The sequence below is a fragment of the Haliaeetus albicilla genome, chromosome 25, assembly GCF_947461875.1.
Source record: "Haliaeetus albicilla chromosome 25, bHalAlb1.1, whole genome shotgun sequence".
NCBI classification, from domain to species: Eukaryota; Metazoa; Chordata; class Aves; order Accipitriformes; family Accipitridae; genus Haliaeetus; species Haliaeetus albicilla.
The window spans coordinates 23249297-23274409 of NC_091507.1; the positions used below are offsets into that span (position 1 = coordinate 23249297).

At 42.0% G+C, this 25113-nt stretch overlaps 1 protein-coding gene across 1 annotated transcript in view; it reads left to right on the top strand.

Moving 5' to 3' along the window:
- COL4A1 (collagen type IV alpha 1 chain) overlaps positions 1-25113 on the top strand; it is a 125614-nt gene that overhangs the window by 15785 nt on the left and 84716 nt on the right. The gene's annotated exons all lie outside the window — the stretch shown is intronic.

Below are 25113 nucleotides of genomic sequence, written 5' to 3' on the forward strand. Positions count from 1 at the left end.
AAAATTTTTTCAGTTTCTTTAGTGTGAAATTCCTTTTCAGTGAAAGAAGGGGAGATGAAGTAAATGAATAAAGGAAAGTATTGCCAACAGATGATAAGCTTTGGATTGTTAATAAATAACTGTAGAAAGTTCAGTGTCATAATATGAGAGTACATTACCTGCTCTCCTCTTCCCCCACTGCTCATTGAAAATAGGGGGGGGAGTGATTTAATTCTTTATGATTAATTTTACAGCATTGAACAAGATAGGGGATCCAAGCTGTTCTCAGCTGGATAGCAAACAGTAGAGCTATTCTTTTGGCCTGAAAACCCTGACCTCTTAGGGAAAAGTGATCCAACCACTTCCAAAACAGGCACATCTGTATACTGTAGTACTTTGTCTCTCAGGGATACTTGATGTATGCTTTACCAGTTGAAGTACGGGTGAGATAAATGTAGAGTTCCAGAATAAAAGGCATGAAACTACACCTCATCCCAAAAGTTATAGGCACCACTACATGTTTTTTGTTTAGAAAAGCAAATAGATTTGTCAGTCTATTTTAGGAGGTATAGCAGACAGCTCTGTTCTTCATTCTCCTCACTACTTTTAGTTTCTGGTGGGCACCTAAATACTTTACCTGTCTTAAATATACTTACACAGTGTAAATCACTCTAGCATCATTACAAAAGTAAATTTTTCTGTATTCAGGTGCTGAAATACAGAAATGGAGATGGAAATGCAAAGCAAGAATCCTATCGGTTTGCTTTGCTCTCTTTTCCCCTTGAAAGTGCAATGTATTTGAGATATTCAGAAGAAACACTGAAATTTAAACGTGGCAATAGAGTGAGGGGTGGATGTAATCTTACCTCTGTAAGTACTATGTTTTGCTTGTAGGCAGTTTTCTTTGTTGAGTTCAGGTAAGAGCTCCTAGCTGCTGTCAGCTCCCTGCCGCAGTACTATCAGGTAGCAGTGAAGTAGGTATTGCAGAACTAACTGCTGGGGAAAGAGATTTGCTGCTTTTCCTAAAAGAGTAATAAGAAAAGGTAGCCTTCTGAGCAAACCTTCATTCAGCTGTCGTAGTCGGCTTAGGAGAATAGATTGACCACACTGGCAAGATGCTGGGAGTCAAGAGACTTGATCTCTTTGTAAATGCTTTATGATTAATTTAACTGGTTGGACAGGATAGGGAGGCAGGCTGGACTGACTTAATGGCTGATGCTACGGCGGCTGCATCCCGCAGGGCTGCCAGGAGAGACGTCTCCCCTCCTTTTCCTTGCGTACGTTAGCGTCAGCGTTGGTTTTGCTGTGAGCCGGAGCCCGTTTCAGCCCGGCTGGTTCCCAGTGTCGGCTGCTGGTGGAGCTGGCTGTGTGACGGTCGGCATTAGCGCAGGAGAGGGAGCGGGAGCGGGGCCAGACCACAGCTGTTAGCAGCAGCAGGGATTTGGGCTGTGCTGCAGGAACCGCGCTAACCGCAGCTTCGAGGTGCGGTTTCGCATCGGGGCTGGACTGACCGAGAGGAGGGGTGCAGGGTGAGTGGGGCTGACCTTCTGGTCGCACCAGCGGTGAGCTGGCTTCCCGAGCTCCAGCCCTGCTCCCTCTCTTGTCCGTTCGCCTTTGGAGCGGCAGTGGCCGTCGCGTAGGTTTGCGTGATGTGCAGCCAAACGCGCTTCCCTCTTACTGCTGTCCATATGCTGACATATTACTGACGCATCTTCAGACAGAGAAAACGCTTAAAGGATATTCTGTTTTCATAGTCAAGCTCTGTGCAACCTAAATACAGGCCCCTTTCGCATCCTACTAGCCTTTAATTGCTTGATGGATTTCCCAGGCTCCCATCTCATTTGATACACAGAACACACTGTGCTTGCTGAGGGAGGGAGGATGCAGGGCTTTTTTTGCCTTACTCTTCACTTCTTGGACTTGTTTCTTATTCAAGATCTCATAATCAAGTCATGCTTTGAAGGCAGAATAGCTGCCTTCAGCTTCTTATGAGCTTCCTGTGGCTTTTATCACAATAATACCTGAATGCTTCAAAAAAGCATGCACTGATTTTTAGAAGCAAACCCCCTGGATGGAAGGCGGCAGCGCATTGCTGCACTCGGCTGTTTCAACCCGTTCTGTCTGTGTGAGCTAGAGTGGTGCTTGAACCTTCCCTAAAGATTTCATAGCTATTTGCTGACTCTTTGGGAGAGGAAGCATGGAGAAGGTAATGTCAAAAGTACCTCCTAATTAGCATTCAGTAGCATTTCATAGTTTGCTTTTAACACAGTAACTTCAGCTGAAACCAGGTCTGTGAGGTCTTTTGGTCTGAGAAAAGATCCAACAACAAACGCATAGAAAATGCAGAATGTGTTATTAGCAACCGCCTGTGAAAAGCGTGGAAATAATTCGTGCAGCGTCTTCAAGGGATTTCATGGTGGAAGCAGGGACGGGATCCCGTTCTCCAGGGCACCACTCAACTGCCTTAACCAGTTGTCTGCCCCAGCTCTCCATGCATCTCCCAGTCCCTGCAGCAACCGAGCAGCAATCACTCAGGCAGCCTGCCTTGTGACAGGCAGCAAAGCCTGACACTGACATTTCACGTTCTCTTTAAATGGATCTGAGCGGGGATGGCCACGCTCTCTCAGAGCTCGTGCCTGTTTTCAGAAAGGAAAAGCATTTTCCACCAGACAGTTGCTTGCTGCGGCTTGCTGGGCAGCAAAAGTGCGAGGCAGGTAGGGTTGTGCCAGCTTGGCCAGGCCAGGCTGGCGTGGAGGACTTGGGTTGCCTCAGAGCAATAGTAATTCAAGGAGTTCAGCCTGTGCCAGGAAAGCGAGAGCTGCTCAGGAAGAAAGTAACCCTCTGCTCAGTGCAGGGCTTATGTGGAGCTCTCACGGAGCACCTTAATTTTGCGTTGCCTAGCTTGCCTTAGCATGGAAGCAGAAGGTTGTAGATCTTCAAGCCTTCAAAAATAATTGAAAGAACAAAGTGAATTGAGCAAGAAAAGAAAAATGTCATCGTGTTTCCATTCTGACTCTTTCAAGAAAGGAAGGTTGTGAAGTGTAGCTCTGCCACAGAAATCGTGATGGGAGGGACCAGTTCCCAGCTGCTCTCAGTTATCCCATCATTTTCTCGGCACTGGAGGAAGGTGTGTCTCAAAGGTTTCTGAAAGCAGTGGTGAAATGGAAATTCATTTTTCCGTGTCTCATCCAGACTCTTGTTTTGCTCCAGTAAAGAGACTGCACTCTTTGCATTTTCTTCTCAGTTTCTCAGCCCAGTATCTTTCCCCTGACTGTATTGGTTATTTGCCTTTTACATTGCCCATTTATCTTACCTGTCATCCCTTTTCTCCTCACTCCTTTGCCCGGTCCCAGGGTGTTTGACTATCATTTTAGTCTTACCCTTCTCTCTTCATGCGAAGCCAGTTGACCTTACATATATTGGCAGGGCTACTGGCTTTGCCCTGTAATAAGCAAGAAAGGCGTATGCAGCAGTCCACAGGTTTTGACGTTAGCATTGCATGTACTTGAGTATTTTGCCTTTTAACTGCTGATGAGCAGGCAGTTCCCAGTTCACAAGCCACTTAATCTGTTTGATGTACCCATTGCAACATCAAAGCTTGGACTGTGCCCCGCTTTTGGTGTTCCTGTCTTTCTGTTGAACTATTGCCAGATACAACTCGTATGTCTGAAATCACGGAAGAGTTGATGGAACAATTGTCTTTCCTTTTCCCTGGAAATTGTTCAGTGGGTTTTTGCTTCAGCGGGGTTCTGTGTTGTGTTTATCGCTGTCCCGTCCAATGCTTAAAATTGCTGTGAGAAAATGGAAATGTCAGATGCTGCAGCACTTCCTTGTGAACCTGCTTTCCATCTCACAAATATGAAGCTTTTAAAACTAGCTAAAAGCTTTGTTGAAGAAACTGGAGAATGATAAAATCGATGAATTCAGCTGAAGCAATGGTAAAACTGCAACACAGGTATTTTTAGGCTTTATGTAGACAGATGCAGGTTTTTGCAACCTGTTTTGAATTATCGGTGGTAATAGAAGACTGTATATTGCTATTAAATGGGTAAAACCTGAAGTTCTCCTAGGCACATTTCTCCTTGGAGAGTATCTTTCAGAAGATCAGCATTGGCACTGTGACAAGCCATGTCCGTCTACACGTGGTGCCTTCTATGCACTGTTGGTAGCAGGTAGCCCCAGCTGTCTACTGACAGCAGTGAGGCACCGCAAAACTAATTGTAAAGCTGGTCTGCATTATAGATGTATTAAACACACAGAGTATATTGTGAGATTTTTCTAATTATCTGTTTAAAGTAATAATTAATTAAAAAAAAAAAAAGGTCTTAGTTGTCCAAAAAGATTATATGCCTTTCCTGAATAAAGTAATTTGACACTGTGAAGCTGGATAAGCAGTGTGATGTAATTTTATATAGCCCTTAGGACTAGAAGAAATATGTAGCTTTCAATCTACTAATAGGCTGAGCGGAAATACAGTAGAAGGGGAAAATTAGGAGGTTTGAGTGTAGTATTATAGCAGGTGTTTTATAGCTTGTACATGCAACAATTTCAAAGCTTGTAAAGACTAGAAAGCTCCCCACGGTTTCAGTGAGCTTAAGTTTGGATCTTGAACGTTGGACTCAGGGCTGTGCTAAGACTAAGAAATGAAGGAAACCAGAAGAAACCTGACAGCCAAAAGTTTATGCTCCATTGGAGTTCCATGTTCTGATTTTGCTAAACAGGATTGGTAAATATTGACAAATAATTGCTGGTAGGTATCATGGCATAAACATACAGTTTAGTAAGAATGACTAAAAAGTCTGAGGAATGAAGGAGGTAGCTGCTTTGGCTACTGTTGGTGTTTGAATAAGAAGTTTTCTTTTAATTCAAAGTGAACAAATATTAGAAGTACATCACATGTCTTTTAAACGTTAATGGGTGTCATGACTTCCATAATGCATAAAACTGCAAGGAGAAAAAGTTGTGCTTTTTGAACAGTAAGATTTAAAATTCTCACCCTTGGTATTTCATTGGTTTTAGGACCGTTTCTTTTAAACAGTTTTGCTTTTAATATGAGTGAGTAATTGTTTTACATTTTCAAAGGAATAATAATGACATTGTGTTGCATTCTAGATAGTTAGGAGTTTAGGAATGCGACTTTTATTTTAAGGTTGCATGGGATCTCCCAAAGGCATTTCACTTTTGACCTTTAGATGAAATAAATGGATGTTCACTTTTTGTAGAATGGACAGAGCCTGCTGGTGGAGTGTAAAGGCACTTCTTATTTAGCACAAAGTCAAGCTTTATGTGGAGAATTAGATATACAGATTAAGCAACAGTACGACAATGAAGTAATGCCAATATAATGCCAATCTTGTTCTCGCCCTAAATAAGTTTACATCCCTACACTCAAACTGCTAATGCACATTTGTGTTATTAGCTCTGCCTTTAGCTCCTTTGCTTCTAGTTTTCCATTCATAATTTCATAGTAATAGAGATGCCTGTGTGTGTACATGTGCGGTGAGGGCCAGGCTTTATTTATTCTGAAGTCTGGGGTGCCTGCCACCTGAGTTAGTACATACATTTGTTAACAGGTATGTCTAGTTTTCACAGTAGAACAGTTTGATTGTAGCTAATAGGAAATAGATAGATGCCTAGATTGCGACTTCCACAGTACATACATCTTAAACTGTGTCTTCCTATTATTACGATGTTTGTAACGTTAATTCTTTCAGCTGTTCCGCAGGGGACTGTATGTGCAATGGTTTTGTGTGGCTTTAATTTTTTAAATAAAGTACATGTGCTGTGAATGGATTTTATAAGTTAGAGAAGGCAAAATTTTAAAAATGCCATTCACTGGAAGCAGAAGATGGAGAGATTTATCGTGATGCTCTGTAATCTGTAGAAATTCATTCCTGGCTGCGAACCAACTTTTCTGAAGCGCAGAACCGACCAGAGGGAGCAGGCTGGCTGCGGACTCTGGCCAGGCAGTTTGCCCAGCTTTCCAGCAATGGGACGTGGACCACGCCATGAGGGGCGAGCGCGGTTTCGGTCGGCAGCCGCGAGTGCTGCCCCGTGCAGACCCCTCTCTGGCTGGGGCTGCGGCCGGCCCGGTTTCGTTTTGCTTGAACAACGTGTGCCGCAAGGAGGAAATGGAAATGTTGTTTCCAGTTATTTACTGTGCTTGCAAAGCGGGTCAGCGTGGCGTTGGAAGATCAACTTCCATTTTCAGGCAGTTCGTTTAGATGTGCCAACAACGATGATGAAACTTGCCAACCCCCTTCCCCTCCTTCCCTTCCCCTCTGCTGGACCCTCATGGTTTGGGGGAAAAGTCAGGAAAAAGTAGTATACAGAGCAAGTGTTAATCGGTCTCCCGTAAATTGTCATTTCGAATCCCAAGTGGTATAGTATGGGGTATAGTGTATCCCAAGGGCAGAGTAGGGCACCTCAGTACTAAAGTGCAGTGCATTTGCTTTTTCAGGAAAGTTATAAATGAGTTTCAGTGTTTAAATAGATCATCGCTTAGTGAAAAATTTTTACAAATTTAGGTCAAAATCTGAATCTTGCACAGGCCTAATTTCACTGAGAAACAGGACATTTGGGCCTGAAAGGGGTTTCACAGAACCAAGGTCTTCTGAAGAGCAGCCGCTTCTAAAACTGTTTGAGGGGCCTGAGCTCCGAACAGTCTGAGTTAAGTGCAAATGATTTCTTTGTTTCACTGAACCTCCTCACCTCTGTAGTTTGAGCCCCTCTTTATGTTTAGATGAAAGAATTGCACAGAAAGTTAAAACTTACAGGCTGCAATAGTGCCTGCGGAGTTGCTTTTGTAGGTGAGAGATGGCTCCAGCAGATGCGGAGAGAAAAGAAGATGCCTTTGTGTAGGCTTTCCTCTGACGATTTGTTTTGTAGATGCACTCTTGAGCTTTAATGAGCTTTCTATACTGCTTGCTCCCAGTGCTGGGCCCTGGTGTTGTGAAGAGAATGGATTCTCAGCTCTCTCCTCACCTTTGATTTTTTTATCAAAGGTAGAAACAAGAGAGGGAGAGGCATTCCCCTTCCCAGTATCCTTCTCAGCAATGAAAGTGGTGGATGGAGAGAGCGTCAAGCATGGCCGCTCTTTAAGCTAAGCCAGCTGGGCTAGGGACCGGTTCCACTCTTTGCTGGTAAGGATGCGGAAAGAGGTGTTTGTCCTGTGGGCTTGAACTAAGATGCCTGTTTTCGTCTGATGGTCAGTGGTATTTTAATTTTGAAAAGCTGTGGAAATACTTCTGTGCAGATTTTCAGTCCGGTTTTGCTTACGGGAAAGTGGAAGGGGGAGTATAGTTGTAAAATAAAATTCTCACCAACCTGCTTCGAACTATAGGCATATGAATTTGGGGAAGGTTCTTCGCTTTTAACAAAGCGTGCCTGTGCTAGAATAACCAGGTGGAAAATTGGAAGCAAAAGCATTGGCAGAGCTTCCTGTTCCCTCCATGGTGGGGGACGGGGGGGGGCCAAACCATGGCTACGTAAGGGCGACGGTGGGAAGCAGCGTGAATCAGATGCACCCAAAATACAGTTTCCTGTTTTATAGAACTAGTGAATTCAGCGATTCCCCTCTCTGTGTTGGCTGCAGAAAAAAAACATTCTTGCGCTCTTCCGAGTATTTAACCCGTCATCCAGCTGCAGTTGTGAAAAATACAAAAAGCTTGGAGTCCATAAAAGGAGATAATTTGAAGTTAATAGGGGCAGTGCTGTGTTGCACAGAAATGGAACGCAAGCTGTTGTGCGTTTTACTCTTGTGTTCTGCTCTATTAAGTTAATCTGCCAATTTAATTCCTGTCTGTACTAAACAAAACTTTACATGATATAACAGAAATGAGCTGGTGTTTCTGCCTTGTTGCCTCAGCTTTTCCATAATACTGTAACTTTCTGCTAGCCTGAGGACAGCAGGATCATCCTCAGTGTGGGTTGAAAGGCAGGAGAAGCTCAGGAGTTGATTAGAATTTGGCCAAAATGCCCATGCCCTGCTTCTGCTGTGCTCCCCGATACATATTAACCTAAATTGGTTAAATATACAACTTGATTTATGAAGCACAAAATTGCTTCAGCAAATGAAAGCTACCTAAGCCTGTAGATGGAGGATATTTCATTGCCCTGATTTTTTTTTTCTTCAGTTAATAAGTTAGTGTATTAGTTACTGAACTTAATATGAGGTGCAGTAAATTAAATTCTGTGCATCTGAGTATGTTCGGTGAGGCAGGAGCATCAAAATCAGGTGGGCCATCGTTACCCCTAAAGTTTAAGGCTGATGGATTTGACAGCAGAGAACTTCATGTGTAAGAAATCTTATCTTGAGACAGAGATTAGAGAGGAAGTAGCCGTGCCCAGGTGGCTGACGGCCGCGGTGATGGAGCTCACCTGGGAGTCTGGGCACCCTTGCTGCGCGGTGCTGTGCTCTCCCTCCCCTGTGTTGCTTTAGATTTAGGCAAGTGGGAGGCATGGGGCCTCTGTCTGCACAGGATAAACCCGTTTCTATTCAGAGGGGCTGCCGTCTTTCTGACATCAAATGCAGTGCAGCAGGGGACAGCAGTAAGCCTCTGTTGCGTCCCTTTGTTCCCTGAGAGAGGACCCTCGCGCTGCAGCGGGGAGGAAGGTGACTGTGATGGCGCTGGTCCCATAACTCTGCTTTTAGCCCTTCTGCTCCAGGTTCAACCCCTCCGTTATCTTTCCTACCTTTGTACACCCAGAAACACGCTTTCTGCACATCTCTACAACACAGAGATGTCCCTCAAACCTTCCTGTCCCCAAACCCTCCCACCTGAGAGCTAGCCCTCCTCCTCCTCCTCACCAGCTCCCCTATCCTCCGACAGTTGCTGTGCTGGCCAAGGCTCACCCCGCCTCCTCTCCTTCTTCCCAAGCCCACTTCTTGTTTCTAGAGGCTTTTAAAAAATAATCTGTGATTATCAGAGATCTACCTAGACAGCAGCATAAGAGGAAAGTGAAGACGTAACATATGGGAGCCCTAATATTTGCAGCCTTGTTGTGCTGACCAAATGTGACTGATACTTGGAAGACTAATGGTCAGATGCCATCCTTGATCTGTTAATTGAAGATGGCTTTTGTCTTAATCTCCTACATTGCAACATGTTGGAGATGTGCGTCACTAGATGTTTACTGTTGAAGGTTACTGATGTTCTTCCAGACTGCTCCAGTATGCTCGGTTTTGAAGACTTCGGCACAATTGTTCCACTGTGAATTTTAGAAACATATGTTCAGGAATATATAACTTTCATATTCCATTTTTGCAGCTGCAAACAAAAACTTGGTACTATCTCTTACTTTAGGGAAAAAGTAAAGAACGTGCTGTACCCATGTATGAGTCATGGTTCATTTATTTTCTATGAGAAATTTTAAATGCTGTATTGCGTGACCTTTGTCATCTTTGTGTACAGTGGAAAAAATATGCCAAGCCAGGAATATCAATGAAAGTCTTCTCAATAACCAAAAACAGGCAAGTAAGTTCCCATTGGGTCCTCTTTTTTTTTTTTTTTTTTTTTCCCCTTCACTAAATGGGTCCTTACTGTGGAACAAATGATGATGACTTACTGAGAATTCAAAGCTTATTTAGCTTGTAAGATCATACAGCCTCCTTGACTAACCAGCATTCTCTGATCTTACGTTGAAGGAATGGGGCTTTTTTTGGTTGGCAAACTGAGTCTGGAGCAAATGTATCTGCTTCTATGTTTTGAATCGAAAGAGTTATTTATATTTTTATTTACTGGTTAATATGGATAATGCGTTTATTGCAAGTGGTGCTTGTAGCTAGGCCCTGTTCGTTTGGTGCTGTACTGAAATGGGTGAAAGATGGTAGGGAAAAATCAAAACAACTCTACACCTAGACCTGAAGTGCAGCGACAACATCTAGGATAAGGTATATCTCCCAGGTTCTTTCCCTCACATGCTTCAAGTGGTGTTCTTACCCAGTGCTCTGTGTAATGCAGCAAGCATTTCTCATCCGCCCCCTTTCCCCGCCCAGCATGTCCGATTCTTTTTGCTGAGAGTTAATGTTTGCTTGGTGCTAACCTAACAGCTTACTACAGCTTGCACTGTGGAACCAAGCATGCCTTGTAATGGATTAGATACACGTCCTTAGAATAAGACGGATAATGTGTCTGCTGTCCAGGGATATTTGTGGGGGTGGCAGAGAAATCAGAATGGGCAGACAATAAAATGCTCTTTCATTCGTGCCACAATTTTCGTGAAGTTTCATAATGCTGTTTTTTGTGACTGCATATTTTCCTAGTTTGTGTTCTTGTCTTAAAGCTTTTATTATTTCATATCCTGTTTATTAACATACATCCTACAAAAATGAGCCCTAACATAAAGATACAGCAATTGCCTGGTGTAGCATTTGTCATAGGAAAATGGGAAATTCAGAGGAACTTTTTAATTTGAAAAGGGAATAAACATCTAGGAAGTACTTTAGGAGTATTGGTCTTCTAGATCTGATTTTCACCTGGTGAGAGGAACTTTTAGAGATTATGAAAATGATGATGAATTGTGAATTATGGTTGGTGATGATTGTGAATTACAGTTCTCATAATTTCTGGAAGGGGAAGGAGTAGAAAATAGTTGGAAGAATGAAGTTGACATAGATCTCTCCAATAGACTCAGGGATGCTTTGGTAGGATCCTGTTGGAAGCAAGACTAAACAATTAGTGTTGTATCTTTAAGCAGCATAAACTATATAACCGCAATGGGAAAAACAGAAAGCATAATAGGAAACTAATTGAGAGCTTCACTGAAGAGGTTGAGCGAGTTGGAGCACACTATACAGAAAATGGCAGTGAGGGCAAATTACTAGGAACCGTTATAAATAAGTACCACCGGCATGTAGGGACAAACTTGGAAAGGGCAGAATGAGATAAAATGAACCAGGGGCATAATAAGGAGAGAATGCTCCTTGTGTTTGGAGACGGTAAGAGAAAACCAAAGGAAAGAAGTTGCGCCTTAGTAATTGGAGATGAAAACCTCATGATGAGTGAGGCTTACATGTTCAGGTGGTTAACGCATGCATCATCAGAAGTCTGAACCATCTTGGGGAAGGAGCAGGCTAGAACCTGCTTAAATTAGATGGATATTTAAAAATCATTTGACCCTCATGACTCAGACTCATGGCAGTGCTCACAGTCTAGTTTTTTTAAGCTGCAGAGCCATCAGACGAAGCAGTCTCTCTCTCCTGCCCCTGCCCACTCCCAGGAGCTTACTCCCACTCCTGAACTCTGCCTCCTCTTGGGCTGCCATGGGAATTCATCCAGTTACGTGGTGAAGCAGGGCAGGGAGTTGATTTGGCTCAAAAATTTTGACTTTTAAATATCCTTTGCTATGTTAGTTTTTGGAAAATGACTTTCACCAACCCAGTCCACTGCATGCTTGTGCTGCTGGTGGGAGGGGATCAGTGAGGGCTCTACTTCTGGTGGCTGTGCTAATATCAAGTGTTGGTGGACCTACAGCATTGCCCCATGGACTTAAGCGTGAACTTCCAGCCTGTAAGAGCTACCGAAGCATAGTTGTATGTTACACCTCATCCGTTTGGCTCTATCTTCTTACTGCTGGCACTGTACTCTCATTACTTCTCTTGTTGCTGTAATTGTTTGTCCTACTCTGAGCCAGTTCAGCTCACTAACTTGTGAAAAAAAGAATTATTCTTTTTAAAATAGTCTTTTTTTTGTGAGGAACAAAGCGATTCCTTGTGGTGGCAGTGACCATTTGGCTGAGATTGACTGAGATGGACTCAGCTTCACCTTTGGCAAGTAGGCTGCTGCAATCTTACTGTCATCAGCAGTTGCCTTTGAGAAGTGATGTGAGGTAGGAGTCTGGATAGAGCAGCTGTAATACCTGCTTTGGCTTGCTTTTCTTTAAAAGGTGGGGAAGGAATACCCGTGAACTAATACAGACTAATCAGTTTTTCTCAAGCTCCCCAAAATGATCCCTGGCCAACTAAACAGAGTGGAAGCACCCATGTAAACAAACACCCACATGGCTCATGCTGGCACCGGCGGTATTAAATCAGTTCAGCGGCTCTGTAACACAATGACAAGTGGTGAGTGGTGAAGCAGAGGATAACAGTGAATTCAGTAATGATTTTTACATGTCTCACCTACTTCGTGATGAAAATGTCATATGCAAATGTCTGGTCAAATGACAGAGGGAGACAGTAGCATATAGTCCTTCATGGGAGGCTTGCGTATCCTCTCTGGAAAAAAGGATGGGCATCGCTCGTCTGCAACGAAAGAGAAAAAGCACAGGTCTTGAGCTATATAACAAGTTGTTGAGAAGTGGATTAGAATAAATTCTCTCTGTTCTGCAGGTAAGAAAAGAATCATTAAATTGCTAGGAGAAGGATTCGGGTTAGTCATTAGATTGGTAAGTTTAAAGACAGACCAGCCAAGCGCTATGAGGAACAGGTGTAGTTGATCCTTCCTGGAGACAGCAGGCTTAGTAGCTTCTTGGGTTTTCTTTTCAGATACTATTTTCTAGCTTTTTAACTTAAGGAGGAAACATGGTGCTTAACTACTAATACACACCAGCAGAAATTCAGTGTGTAGACACTGAGCTACAAGATACCCTTAGAGAAATTTATTTTGCTTCAGAGGAGCTGAAGGACTGCTAGGCAATTTATGATGTCCTACAGTTGTCTCAAACATTGGCAATTAAACTCAGTTACGGTGTGCATCAGTGAACACTTGGAAAACTAATCAAACCTATTCATGTGTTATATTGATATGTTTCTTTGCTACCCATCTCCCCCTTTGTAGGATGCAAGAGGGAAGTCCTTTTCAAAAATTCATTTTTTTGTTTAAAGAAGGAGGCTATGGGAGATTGTTATAAGCAAAATGGCTTTGTTTGAGTGCATCTCAAACTGAGTAAAAAATAAATGTACAAAAGGCTTAGAGGACCTTTAGCTCTTCTTTTAGGGTTGTGTACCAGATGGAGAGCCCAGCTGCCTGTTCCTCCTGACCCTTGGTTTACATTTTTTTCAAATCTCAGCAAAGAAAAGTGAAAACAAAAAAAAGATTTTTAATTAAGGAAGAAACATTAGCGAAGATTTTCTTTCATCAGAGAAACAGGAAGTTTTGAAAAAGCGCTTCACAGAAGGGCCTTATGTCTGTTCGATGCTGTCGTTTTGTTGTATCTAAATTTACCATTCTCCCAGATTCTTCATATTGCCCATAACTGTGAACTTTTAATCATCTTTGTGACTGAATGCGCATGGGAGTTATGAGGCATTTTGTCAAAACTTCACTGAATGTGGCTGGACTGAGCGAGGACCTGTTTAGGAGCGGAGAGGAGTTTTAATGTTGCTCGGGGCAAGGGATGTGTGTTGCCAACATGGCAGTCAATGTCAAAGAAAACTCCAGTGTCTTTTGAAAGGCTCTTTCCTCACCCCTCTTGCTTGCCCTCCCACGTAGCGCAGCTTCTCACCACTGCCTACGTTTTACACAAAACATACGTATTGGGGCGGTTAAGCAAGAAGACCGAGCCAATATATTGTTCTCTTAATTTACTTAGCATATGACCTTGCACGTATCTGCGGCTTACATTAAATTACATGAGCCATGGATTTAGTATTTCGAGGCGTTTTTTTAAGTGATGTGTTTGTTACAAAGATAATGCTTCCCCTAGTGGGAAAAGGAAGACCGTATTGTTACAGTGACATGTCTTTGTAATTTGAGATGACATTTCTTTTCAGAGCTTAGACTTTGTGTAATTATAACAGTATAAAACCAGATCTCTGGTATTCTAAACTGCAGGCAAGCACAGTTCAATAGAGGGGTGCAAACAATTATTTTATTTTTTAAGTTGTTTTCCTCATTATTTGGAAGCCAAAAAAAAGATGAAAACCTTAGCCTGTATTCCCCCTGTACTTGTGATTTACAGAAATTTGAGATGCTGATTCATGAGAATAAGCCAAGCTGAGAAGGATTTTGGATAGCAGAACAAAAAATCAGCCGAGGGTTAGGGTTGGGTGGCAGCCCTACGTGTGTGTCTGGACACTCAGACTAGAAGGGCCAGGGGTGGCAAGGGAGACCTCCCTATGATATCTGTCCCCTCTCCTTTCCATCCACAGTCTTGACCCAGTCTCAATTTTCTGCTCACCTCTGGGGAGACTCCTCTTTTTTTCCCAGCTCTTCTTTCCTCCTGACATCTCCTGCTCACCACTCTTGCCCTACGAATCAAACTCCTTCATATTCTCCAGTTCCCCATATCTGGTCTCACACCTCTGCTGCCTCAGCACCAGGAGTCTCTCCTGGTTCCCTTGCTGAGACCAGCCTTGCTCCGTCTGCCCTGCATCACAGCAAATGACGACACCTCCACCTTTCCCTAGGTACCATGGCCTAAAGCCCTCGTCCTGGAGGCTTCTCCAGTCTGTCCTCTTATCTGGCCCTTTTTTCACAGAAACAAAACTGTTTCCCTCTGACTTTGTCCAATTTCCGTCCTCCCAGTCTCCCAGTATGGAGAGCCTCCCCAGGGTTTTGGTTGCTGCTGCTCTTCTCCATCAGTCCTGCCCGGTTCTGAAGCTGCCCCTGCAGCCTCCTTTGCCATGCTGCCCAATGTATGCTGCTCCTGGGAGGATGCTTCATTTCATCTGCTGATCCACTTAATCATGGTTTTAAAGGGCTGTCTTTTTTATTTATTTATTTATTTTCCCAGCTAATTTGCATGTCATTGAATTATGTTGGTACTTGCAATGTATGTATATTTAAAATAAATTTAGTATTTTCTTTTTTAAAATTAATTGCCTGGTTAAAGCCTGAATGCATGATGCTAGGCTGAGAGCAAAGCTCATCCCAGTTGGTGAAGTAGCTCATCCCAAACCTGCTGCTGAAGGTGCTGTTCTAAAGGACGCTGACTTTTTCTGCGAAATATTTTCTCTCTTCTCTTAGTAAACTGTGTAAAAGAAACTTCATGGAGAGTGGTCTACTCTGAGTACTGTTTCGGTAAATTGGTGACAAGACAGCCAGATAGTCCATTTGTCTATTGAGTGGTGGTGGTGGGAGCCTATCTGATTTGTGTCTTTGGGGGAATTCATTGAAATGTATGTATTGTGAGGATCCGCACAGTAAGTAAAAATTTTTGCCTCTGTTGGTATGAATATCCAGCTGGCCAACTGGAGTTCCAGCACTGTCAACAAAGAGAGCACAGTGAAGAATTATTTCTCTATTTTTTATTTCTAGATTTGTTACTGGAATTCCTTCAGTAATGAAATACAAGTATGCCATGGTTTGGAAGTATCCTAAATATCTCTACTTGATCCATATGGCCTGGTGATGACTTCACCGTTAAAAGAAGCTGTTTCTCACGCAACTCTCCTAGAAGTCAAGGGTCAAAAAGCTATGTAGACAAGTGGTGACTGACCACGTTTAAGAAAATTTCAGTGTCATTTGAACCAGCATAGTTAATGCTATGTCAGAGTTTACAACATTTCCTGTTTTCAGTGCTTTGTAATTGTAATCTAATCTCTTTTGGTTTGGAGGGGAGATTAAATCATTGCTAGAGGCTAATTTTCAAAAACTGAAAGTACATGAAAAGTCAGCTGGTTTTGCTTGAAAGTGAAAATATAAAGTGAAGTAGACTAGGCCTCTATTTTGAAGTGAAAATAGGATGACAGATAATACAGTATTCAGGATAGTCACTGAAAAGCAGTTGTTCAACATACACCTCTCAAATGTTATTTTGTTACTGCCACCTTTTATTTAGAATAAACAGATAACATTAAAAATTGGATCTGATAATCCTTCATTAGACCTACATATGACTCTTAAATATCTGTGAAGCTGCTATTCTAACTTATTCTTACTCTGCTTTTTATACCTCATCATATTTCTGTCAAAGGGTACCTCTGCTCTACTTGACAGGCATTTGAAATTAGTTTACTACATCTTGCATTTTAAAGGTGGCCAATCTTGAAGACCAAAGTATTTTTTGCCTGAGAAGGTGCTGTGGTTTGAAATGTTGCTCCTGCAAAAGCCTGCCTGGGGAAGGAACTGTTGGGGCAGCCTTAGTGGCTTCTTCAGGCACTGTAAGATACATGTGAAACACTTTTTTTTTTCTTCAGGAATAGTTTCCACACAAGGATTTTCCTCCACTTCTTTTTTTGAAAGGCAGTTTTTGAAACTGGGATTTATGATGTGGCAACTCCGCTGTCTGAAATCTTATGATTGTGCAACTAATCCACTGACTTATAAATCCCGTATGAGAGAGGCATTTATACGTTACAGTTCATACTGCAAGTTACTTTGCTTTGAGAATGGTCGTGCCAACTAAGTAGTAGGCTCATAATTCCCCTTGCATTATCCAGGTTACCAGCCTTGCATTTGCACTGCTAGACCAGCTCTTGCCACTTCATGGTCATCCAAGTCCAAACCTTGTTGTGGCACACAGTTAAAGAATGTGAATTGGTAGAGTAGACCAAGAACCAAACGTTAGTGATGCTGCATGCCTTTACAAGGTGTAAGACATCTGTCGTATTACTGTACAAGTAAGCTATAAACTCAAATAAAGTCTCCAGGGACTTGTCTCTGGTGTGAGAGTCCCCACATAGGACATGCTTAGTCGGGGCACCCCACAAACAGCTGAGGGCCGGGTTAGGATGTGAGCTGGCAGTGTGTCTGTTGGACTGGGTGCGCGCTTGTCCAGCACTGTGTGTGTGTAAAAGAAGCCAACCCAAGGATTCTTCAGAAAAGAACAACTTGAGCATTTGGAGAGCAGTTTGGTTTGTCCTTGAGCTTTTCACTGCCCACAGTACCTTTAGGTCAACTTTTTACTGCCAGAGGTATCTTCTGCTCAGAAATAATCAAAAGCTTTCTGTGCTTTAACACTTGTTTGTTAGAGCCTATTTGAAGTTTGCCTGTGATTGAAGTTTGCTTGTGATTCAAGTATTTAAGATGTTTCAAGGCAGGTTGTACATGTATTAGAAGTAGCACTCAAAATGGAAAAGACAAAAAGAGTTTACGAGGAGGGGGAAAAAAGTATGTAAGTCAAGGTTCCTTCTGACTTGTACATTAGAATGAACACTTTCATGCGGTATTTGAAATTAGTCACCATTGTTAAGAGAAAACAAAGCATTTTCAATTTATGTTAAGTGTTTTGGTTTTTGTTAAACGAATACACGTTCTTCTGGATAAGAATGAAATATTGCAGGACCTATAATTTTTTTATGTTCCATTACTCCTCCACAATGATTTAAAAATTCTGGAAGTAATACATTTGAGGTTTTGTGAAGATAAAATTCAGATGCTTGCTTCTTTACAAAATGGTGAGACACAGCCATCTAAAAGGAAGGAAGGATGTGAAAAATAAGACCAAAGGAAGAAGGCTGCTGTCCTAATGAGTATAGCAGAATCTTCTGTGGTACTAATTGCCTAATGTTTCCATCTTCCCACAGATGCTATTTTTGTATAGAGTTTTTCCAAGGGATGAAATGGTGATTCCGTGATCTAAAAAGTGATACGAGTTACTGTTCATCAGGCCTTGATTTGAGTAGTGCTGTGTACACTTCGTAAATCGCTGTGGGGTATGTTCCTTCTGGGAGATGCTGTGGCACGAGCACGTTTGTGACTACAGACACTTGGATTCTGAATTCTGTTGAAGTCCATTGATTAGAAATTAGTTCTATTTTTTCTTAGTTGGAGTTGAAAGGAAAGGCAGGTAGAATAAAATTGCAATGTATGACCTTAACTGTGCTCCTGTGGAGATGCCTGCAGGTTCTGGAATCTGAGTGTGCTTCTCCTCCTCCTTCTCCCCCTTGGGACAATCTGCTGCTGTTCTTCATGCCACTGTATTTGTCAACCAGAACTCCTAATCCCACATCTCTGTGCCTTTCTCTGCTTTCCTTTCTCCACTCTTGAGTGCTCTTGAGTAGTGCCAGCCTCGGGTGATGCTCATAGAGGTCATGCTTCACGAAGAAGTGAAGGAAGGGTTAAATACAAGAGTCTGTCAAGGTGGTTGGGGATGTGGGCTGCTGGGGAAATAGGCTGAGCTTACCTGACTGGTTTTTGTAGGTGAGAGCACATTTGCTCTACAGGTTTCCTGGGCTTCCGTTTTTGTTCATGTGTGACAATAGGGATGTAAACTCTTCCATTGCTGATGACTCGGAGAACTACTGAAAGTTGCACAGTTTGATTATTAAAATCCTTTTAAATAAAGTAACTTCTGTTTCTTTCTAGCACTATATATGACTTCAGTGAAATGTTTTATCTTTATCTTAATAGGGTACTTTTCAAACCCGAATTATTTTGCTTGATGATCAAATAAACTGTTAGAGACAAGGAACAATAAATATTGTAAAAACGTAATATAAATAAATATCTCCTTTAAAGTGAGCACCAGTGAAATTAAGGGACTAATTCCCTTCTAAAACTTTTGCTTACATTAAGTCTGGTTAAAATATGCTAATGATAACTTTATCAAACAGACTCAGTCTGCCCTAAAAGCTTGAATTATTTAATATTTGACTTTTTTTTCTGTTTCAACTCCTGAATTACATCAGCTAGAAAAATGATCCATGAGCAAATCCAATTGGAGTTACCATTATCCCTGTGCAAGAAATGTGAGCTGGGCCCAAAGCAAGTGTGATTTTGGCTTACAAAGAATGTTTTTTAATAATTACCCTTCAGTTTCTTTGAAATTTATCTAATGTTTTTTATCTTTAGTTTGCAGATTTCTGATCTGTGAGACAGTCAAGGGGATGACACTTTTTAAATAAAAAAAATCCTAGAAGATATCTATAAACTCGTATAACTCCAGTCTTAAGAACAATGCCAAAAATGAAAGGACCCCTGATAGTCATGAATACTTGCAACACATCTGTAAGGTGGTAATGATAAGTTTAAGGTTATGTATAGGCAGCATTGATGCCCTTTTGATTAATGAGCCACTTTTAATAAGCAGATGTAGTGATTTTGATGACTTCAGGTTTTCTTTAACTTTTCATGCAGTGTAAATAGGAGATTTTTTTTTTTTAAGTGTTATTTAGATGTGTGGTTAAAAGTGTGGTCTGTTCTAGGGAGTGATTTGGGAATACATCTGGTGCAGTAAGGATGTTGCCATGAGAATGACATGTTCTGAACTTTGAGTTTTAATATGACTTTTGCAGATGTGCTGGCATTGAAAGGCGGTCTCGTGATGTGACTTTGGGTGGTTTTGCTTACATTTATCACTTTTATTCCTGTTTTTTTGAGGGCACTTGTTACTCAAAATTGTCAATATTTGCATTTCTTGCTGTAGTGAAATTGTTAAACTGAACATTTTTTTCATTCATGAATCTACTCAGAATGTTCTGGAACAGCTAGACTAATTTAGAGTTCACCGACAGCTTTAATTCAAGCAAAATGCTTGTCAGTTAGGACTGTGCGAGTCTTCACATTTCTCTTGTGCATGATTTGAGGTAATTTTTCATCACCTGAGGATAATTTTCTTGGATTTATGCTTATATGTTAGTGTTGGGAACATACTGCAGATCGCAAGGATGTATACTTAAGGATAATTAGAATTTGTTTAGCAAAGTTACAAGCTGTGTGTACTGCTAGATGTACTCTGGATGACACGTCTTCCAGAGGTGTTTACAGGCTGGGAAGGCTCTAGGAAAGAGCATTGGGAAGCTCTTTTCCAATAGCTGTCTGAGTTCCCTGAAATTTGCAAATTATGGCATGAAGCCATGTTGGTAGCGCCATGATGTATGATCTTTTTTGACAAATAGGAAGCCTGGCTAAGCTGGCAGTCACATTACAACTAACTACTATTGTGAATTCAGCTAATATCCATAATGATATGAAGTTGGTCAATCTATTTTGAAAAAAACCAGGACACAGTATCTTACAAACCAATATGGAATGAGGTTATTAAACAGAAGTCATACAGGTATAGAAAATGGAAAGTGACTATCGAATTTATTCAAGAAGAATTTAGACCAGCATAACTTTGGAGATACTTTGAACTTCCTTTCACCAATACCAATGAAAATGGAAGTATCTTTGTTACTAAATGGAAGTTACACTATTGGAGAAAGAAATATAATCAGTAATACTTCATTTTAAAGATAAACTCTGGGGATCTCCATCCTTTTCTGTCACAATAGCATGAAGTAGCTCATAAATATATCAGCTTACCAATTTATCTCAGTGCTTGATAAAATGATAAGTGCCTTTGATAATTAAAGTACTTGTGAAGCCTATGTCAGTCTTAAACTCTGTGCATCACACTGTTCCTAGGCAGCTCGACCTGTGGTCCTGCTTGCATCGTCTTGTCCCTCCACTGTGGCAGCATTTTTTTGATTGATCCCAGCATGGCGGTAGTTCGATAAGCTAAAATAGGCCATTAAAAACACTGGGGAAAACAAGTCACTGTGTTTAGTCCTCATGTAGTTTAGTCCCAGGTTGGGTCTGATGTGTGCCAGTGGCAGCACAAGAGTAGGGCTAGGGCTGCAGAAGGGAGAGGACAAACCTGTGGCAGGTCCCACCAAGACTGGGCTCTGTGGCTTCTTCGGCTGTCGTGAACCAGCCCTTCAGTGAGTCGCAGGAGGAATGGCCTTCCTTGTGTCCTCTGTCTTGCCCTTTGGGTACCTCGAGCCTCTTACTGGCAGGATCTTTTCTGGAAGAGCTCTGAAGTTGGTACTCGGCACTCTTCTGTAATAACGCATGTTTATTGATTTCAGAAAATTTTGATTAATTTTTTGACAAAGAATGAGATCTTTAGTATTGAGCTTTTACTGGATGGATGAGCTTAGTGTTTTTAATTCTAAATAGCAAGCAAGGACGTTGAAGCCTGTTTGTGTCTGCTTGCTTGTTATTAATAAATAGAAGAAATCTTATAGGTGAACGTTATCTGTCTCCTTCTTACTATTTTTAAACTGTTCACAAAATATTTACAGCTATATCTCAATGTTCATCAATATTTGCACTTCTGACCTCTACATGTGGAATGCAGGTTAGGCAAATGTTTAATTTTCACTCAGCTATAGCTTTTCCATTGCTCAGGAAGTTGCCATAGAAAAGAATGGATTTTCAGCTTCTCTTCTAAAATCACGCTATTTCCGTTTCTGCAATGAAAGCTATTTACTTTTCTTTTTGTACTTAATTAGTACGGCATTTTTGTAAACTGACAGATATTGAACACTTCCCTGGATGCTCATGAAGTATATTTTTATTTACCAAACGCAGTCAGCAACTGAAGTGGTACAATAAAAATTACACTGTATGCTTTAGAAGAGGAAAAAATCAATTTTTGTCAGCTTCCTGTCTAGTCAACAAAGAAACATAAAAGAGAGGACTGACAAGTTTGTTTCCTTTTGCGTCTGGCAAATGTTGCACACTAAAATAATATTTCCTGCTGCTATTTTGCTCTAATGTTCCAACATTCAAATTTTTATTAAAACTGGATTTTCAAATGTTGATTTTGAAAAATATGGGTTTGAGAAAATTGTGTCTGTTTTTCATTTGGGCCAGACAAGTAAATTAGAATACGTGTGGATAGTACTGATTTTTCCTTGTGACTAGGTTTTAAAAATACCAAAAGAATCCAACTGACCAGCCCTGTTACTAAAAGTGAGTTCCACAGCTGAAAAAGAAGAAAATAAGCTTTTGACAATCAGTCTAGGTTAGTCTTTAGTTACTGATTTTGGGACAAAGTTGTTCTATAATAGGTATGCTTATTTGCAGTGCAACATGCATCTAGAATGTCACAATCCAATTGCAAGTGAAAATGTTTTCTGGACTAAAGAGCTGATTTGTATAGGAAGAGCTGACATTATAGTTTCTGCCAGTATGAATATCCTGGTGTGTTTATGTAAGGGTTGAATTCAGAGCAAATTACAGGATTAGGGCTCCAGGACTTCAGGGCAATAAATGCTACACTGATGATTTCCATTGCCTTTCTCTGAACTCCTTTATGCTGTAGGGCTCTTAACTAAGAAATGGATCCAACAGGAGGTGTAACCACCTCAAGTGTGGATTTAATGGGACGAAGTGTGAGATTTAGACCATCTAATTTGCACCTATGTCCCCCTTCCTTCCCATGTAAGTCTGATGTTCATCAGGTGAACGAGGCAGCAACATCCCAAAAGGGATCCGATCCGTCCACTCCCTGTAAGCCTCACGCACACAAGTGCTCTGAGTTCTTGCAAGTCAAGTCACACAGGTCAAGGTTAGCTTTTACATCCCAGTGTGGTGATAATGCTGCTCATCAGGTAGCAGAAGACGTGGACTCCTCTCCATAGCTCCTAATTCTCAGAGGAGTGTTGCAATCCATAGATTAGGCTGTGGTAAAGCTCATCTTCATTCTTTTTGTTGAAGTCAGGTACAAGGGAGTCATAAACCATCATAAACTGTGGGTGCCCAAGTGTGTTTGTGAAGGAGAGAGGCTGTTGCTCACAGAGGGAGATACATCCCTGCTTCTGGCATTGCCTCTGCAGGATGTAGAGCCAGCGCCTTGGTCCAGATGGGAGGTGCTGCCTCAGCATGGGGCATTGTAAAGTTCTTGCAAAGTGGACTTGTGAACTGAAACAGTGATTTGGGGGTTGCTTCTCAATTATCTGTCGGGTTGCTGAAATTTACAGGTGGTTTGAGGGTTGGGGTTTCGGTTTGGTTTTTTTTTTTCCTCTGCTTGTTTTCTTATCTCTAGAGCCTTTCTTAAAGGACAACACCACTTGGACAAGCCCCTGATTATTACCACTTAGCTGGTGCTTCTCAGAGAGGAATAAAGAGGCCTTTGGGATCATTTGTTTGCAACAGCAAAGGAAAGGAAAAGGCTTTTTTGCCCTTTGGTTAGTCTTCTTTCTGCTTCTCAGCAGTAGTTGAGTCTTCGCTTCTTTACTGAGCAAGGGCTTTTGTAAAACCATGAGCTCTGCATTTAAGATATATATTTCTTGCAAATTGGGACTCTTCAACAGCCAGGGCCATATCCATCTGGGGTCTTTAAATATGGAGTAATGTCCTTTGAAATGTAACTAGAACCGAGTGAAGTGTTTCTGAAGTGTGCAGAGTCTTTAGGATAAAAGATACTGAATACCGTCCTGAAGAGAAAGCAGCTCATAGTCAATGGCATCCTTGACAGGAGCAAAAGACAGAATTCAGTGGCCTGTTAAGAAGCAGAGAAAACAATGCTTCCCCCTTATGGCTTTTTAGGTGTCCAAGCAGAAAAATGACTGACAATTTGTTGCAAAGATTATTAGTTTAACTGAACTGAAACTGGAGCTTAAGAGAAGATGCCCAGGTAGATTGGTGACTGGCGATTTGTTAAAATATTTGAGAAAAATGCATAGGGTAAACTTCTGGTACTGCTTCCAATCCAAAAATTTTGCTAGGGTTATAATGCTAATACTCCTAAAACAGATTTCACTTTAGGGAATACTCTTCCAATTTTAGGCCTGCCCTGTGATGCTGCAGTTTTTAGAACTGGCTGTCTGCAACAACTGGCTGAAATCTTTCGCTAGAGCAATTAAATGCAGCTTTTTTTACTGTAGCAGTGGTATTGTCATAGGATGAACCTGTTTGGAAGAGCTTTGAGATCTGTGGGGAAGAAAAGTAGGTTTATAAAATGAAATTTCGTTGTGTGTTTTGGCTGACTGGCTGCTAAGTAGACTAAACACGCTACATGCTTTTTAAATCCCCTGTTTGACAAGGATGTTGAACTGCTGTGGTTACTACTGTTGTTTCCAGAATATGACAGGTTCTTAAAATGTACCAATTAATTGCTCATTAACAATCGTAGGACTCTATGTTGAGTCTGCTGGCCAGAGTAAGGCTATCACTACCTTAGCTGTGTCCTCCTCCCAGTGTTAATTGAGGAGATGAGTTGAGCTAACCTCCTATCTAGTGTTGCGAAGTACAAACAATGTATTTAAAATTGTTTATGTTAATCATTATTAATATATTATTTCATTGTCAGAATTTTTGAAAAGGTTGAGGTTCCTTTTATAAGAAAAGACAACTTCACATGTGAGCGTTGTTTTAATCAAGAAATCATTTAGACAGTTCTGATAAATTCGTGCAATAAAAATTGCATACAGTCTAGTAAAATTTGATAGTCTTTAAATAGACCATCTGACAGAGTCCTCCTGGAAGGATTTTAATGACAAGTCATATATACCTGCAATATGCCGTGGAGGTCAGTGGGGACGTACCTTAAGGTTTCCCATGTGGAAACTGCGGCATTTGACACATAGGGGCAAATCTTCGGGGCAACAGGCTGCTGCACCCTCTGGTCAGACGGGGCTGCGTGTTGGGGATGTTCGTGCCGTGCAGGTACCGCCGCAGCTTCAGGGAGCGACTCTGCGCCTGCAGGCTGCCTGCGCTGACAAACTGCTGCCGGCTCTCCTGCAGAGCCCTTGCTGCAGGTACTGCACACCCGCATAAAGCTACGCCGTTTCCTAAGCCATGCGAAGTCCGACTCGGGCAGGGCTGAAGGAACCGGTGATGGGGAGCAGAGGACTAAGGAAGGACAGATGGACACTGTTCATGCCGCGTATGTGACATGGAGGCAGGAGGCCTCCGGGCAAGATCCGGCCCGGGGTGACGGTGTTACCTGCACGCGCAGGCAACCTCCTCCGCTGGTGGTGAACCCCGCTGCGGGAGGGTGTTAACGGGAAATTAGGAGTCACGTAAGCGAAAATGCAGTGCTCGGAGCCCACCCGGAGGAATGCTGCGCTCAGGCAGTGTGAGTTCCAGACACAGCAGTCTGTATCAGTGCTGGATTGTATGTCACCTGGGTTTCTTCTCTGGCCCCAAGCCTAGAAGTCCGGTTTATCTTCTTGTGCTTTTCTCACATTCTTTGGTGTGCATCCCAACTAAGAGGATTTCGCCTCTCCGTTTATTTAGTCTAGGCAAGGATGGCCAAGGAAGAAGCCCTCCGCTTCCTAGCGCTGTGTTGTTTTAAAGCTGTTACTTTTAAATGTATTTGTTTATGTTGATGTTCGTGTTTATCAGCTAACGGAAGGGAAAGCACCACTCGGGGACCTGCTGTAAACATTTGCAAAATGGCTTCACCGGCTTCCTGCGTATCCCTCCCGAGGCATCTCCTTTGCCTTCGGGTTTACAAAAAAGCCCTTTGGAGGGTTGGGGTGCTGTAGGACTGCATCCCCCCGGCAGACTCACTCCTTCACTGCGCTCCCCGGTG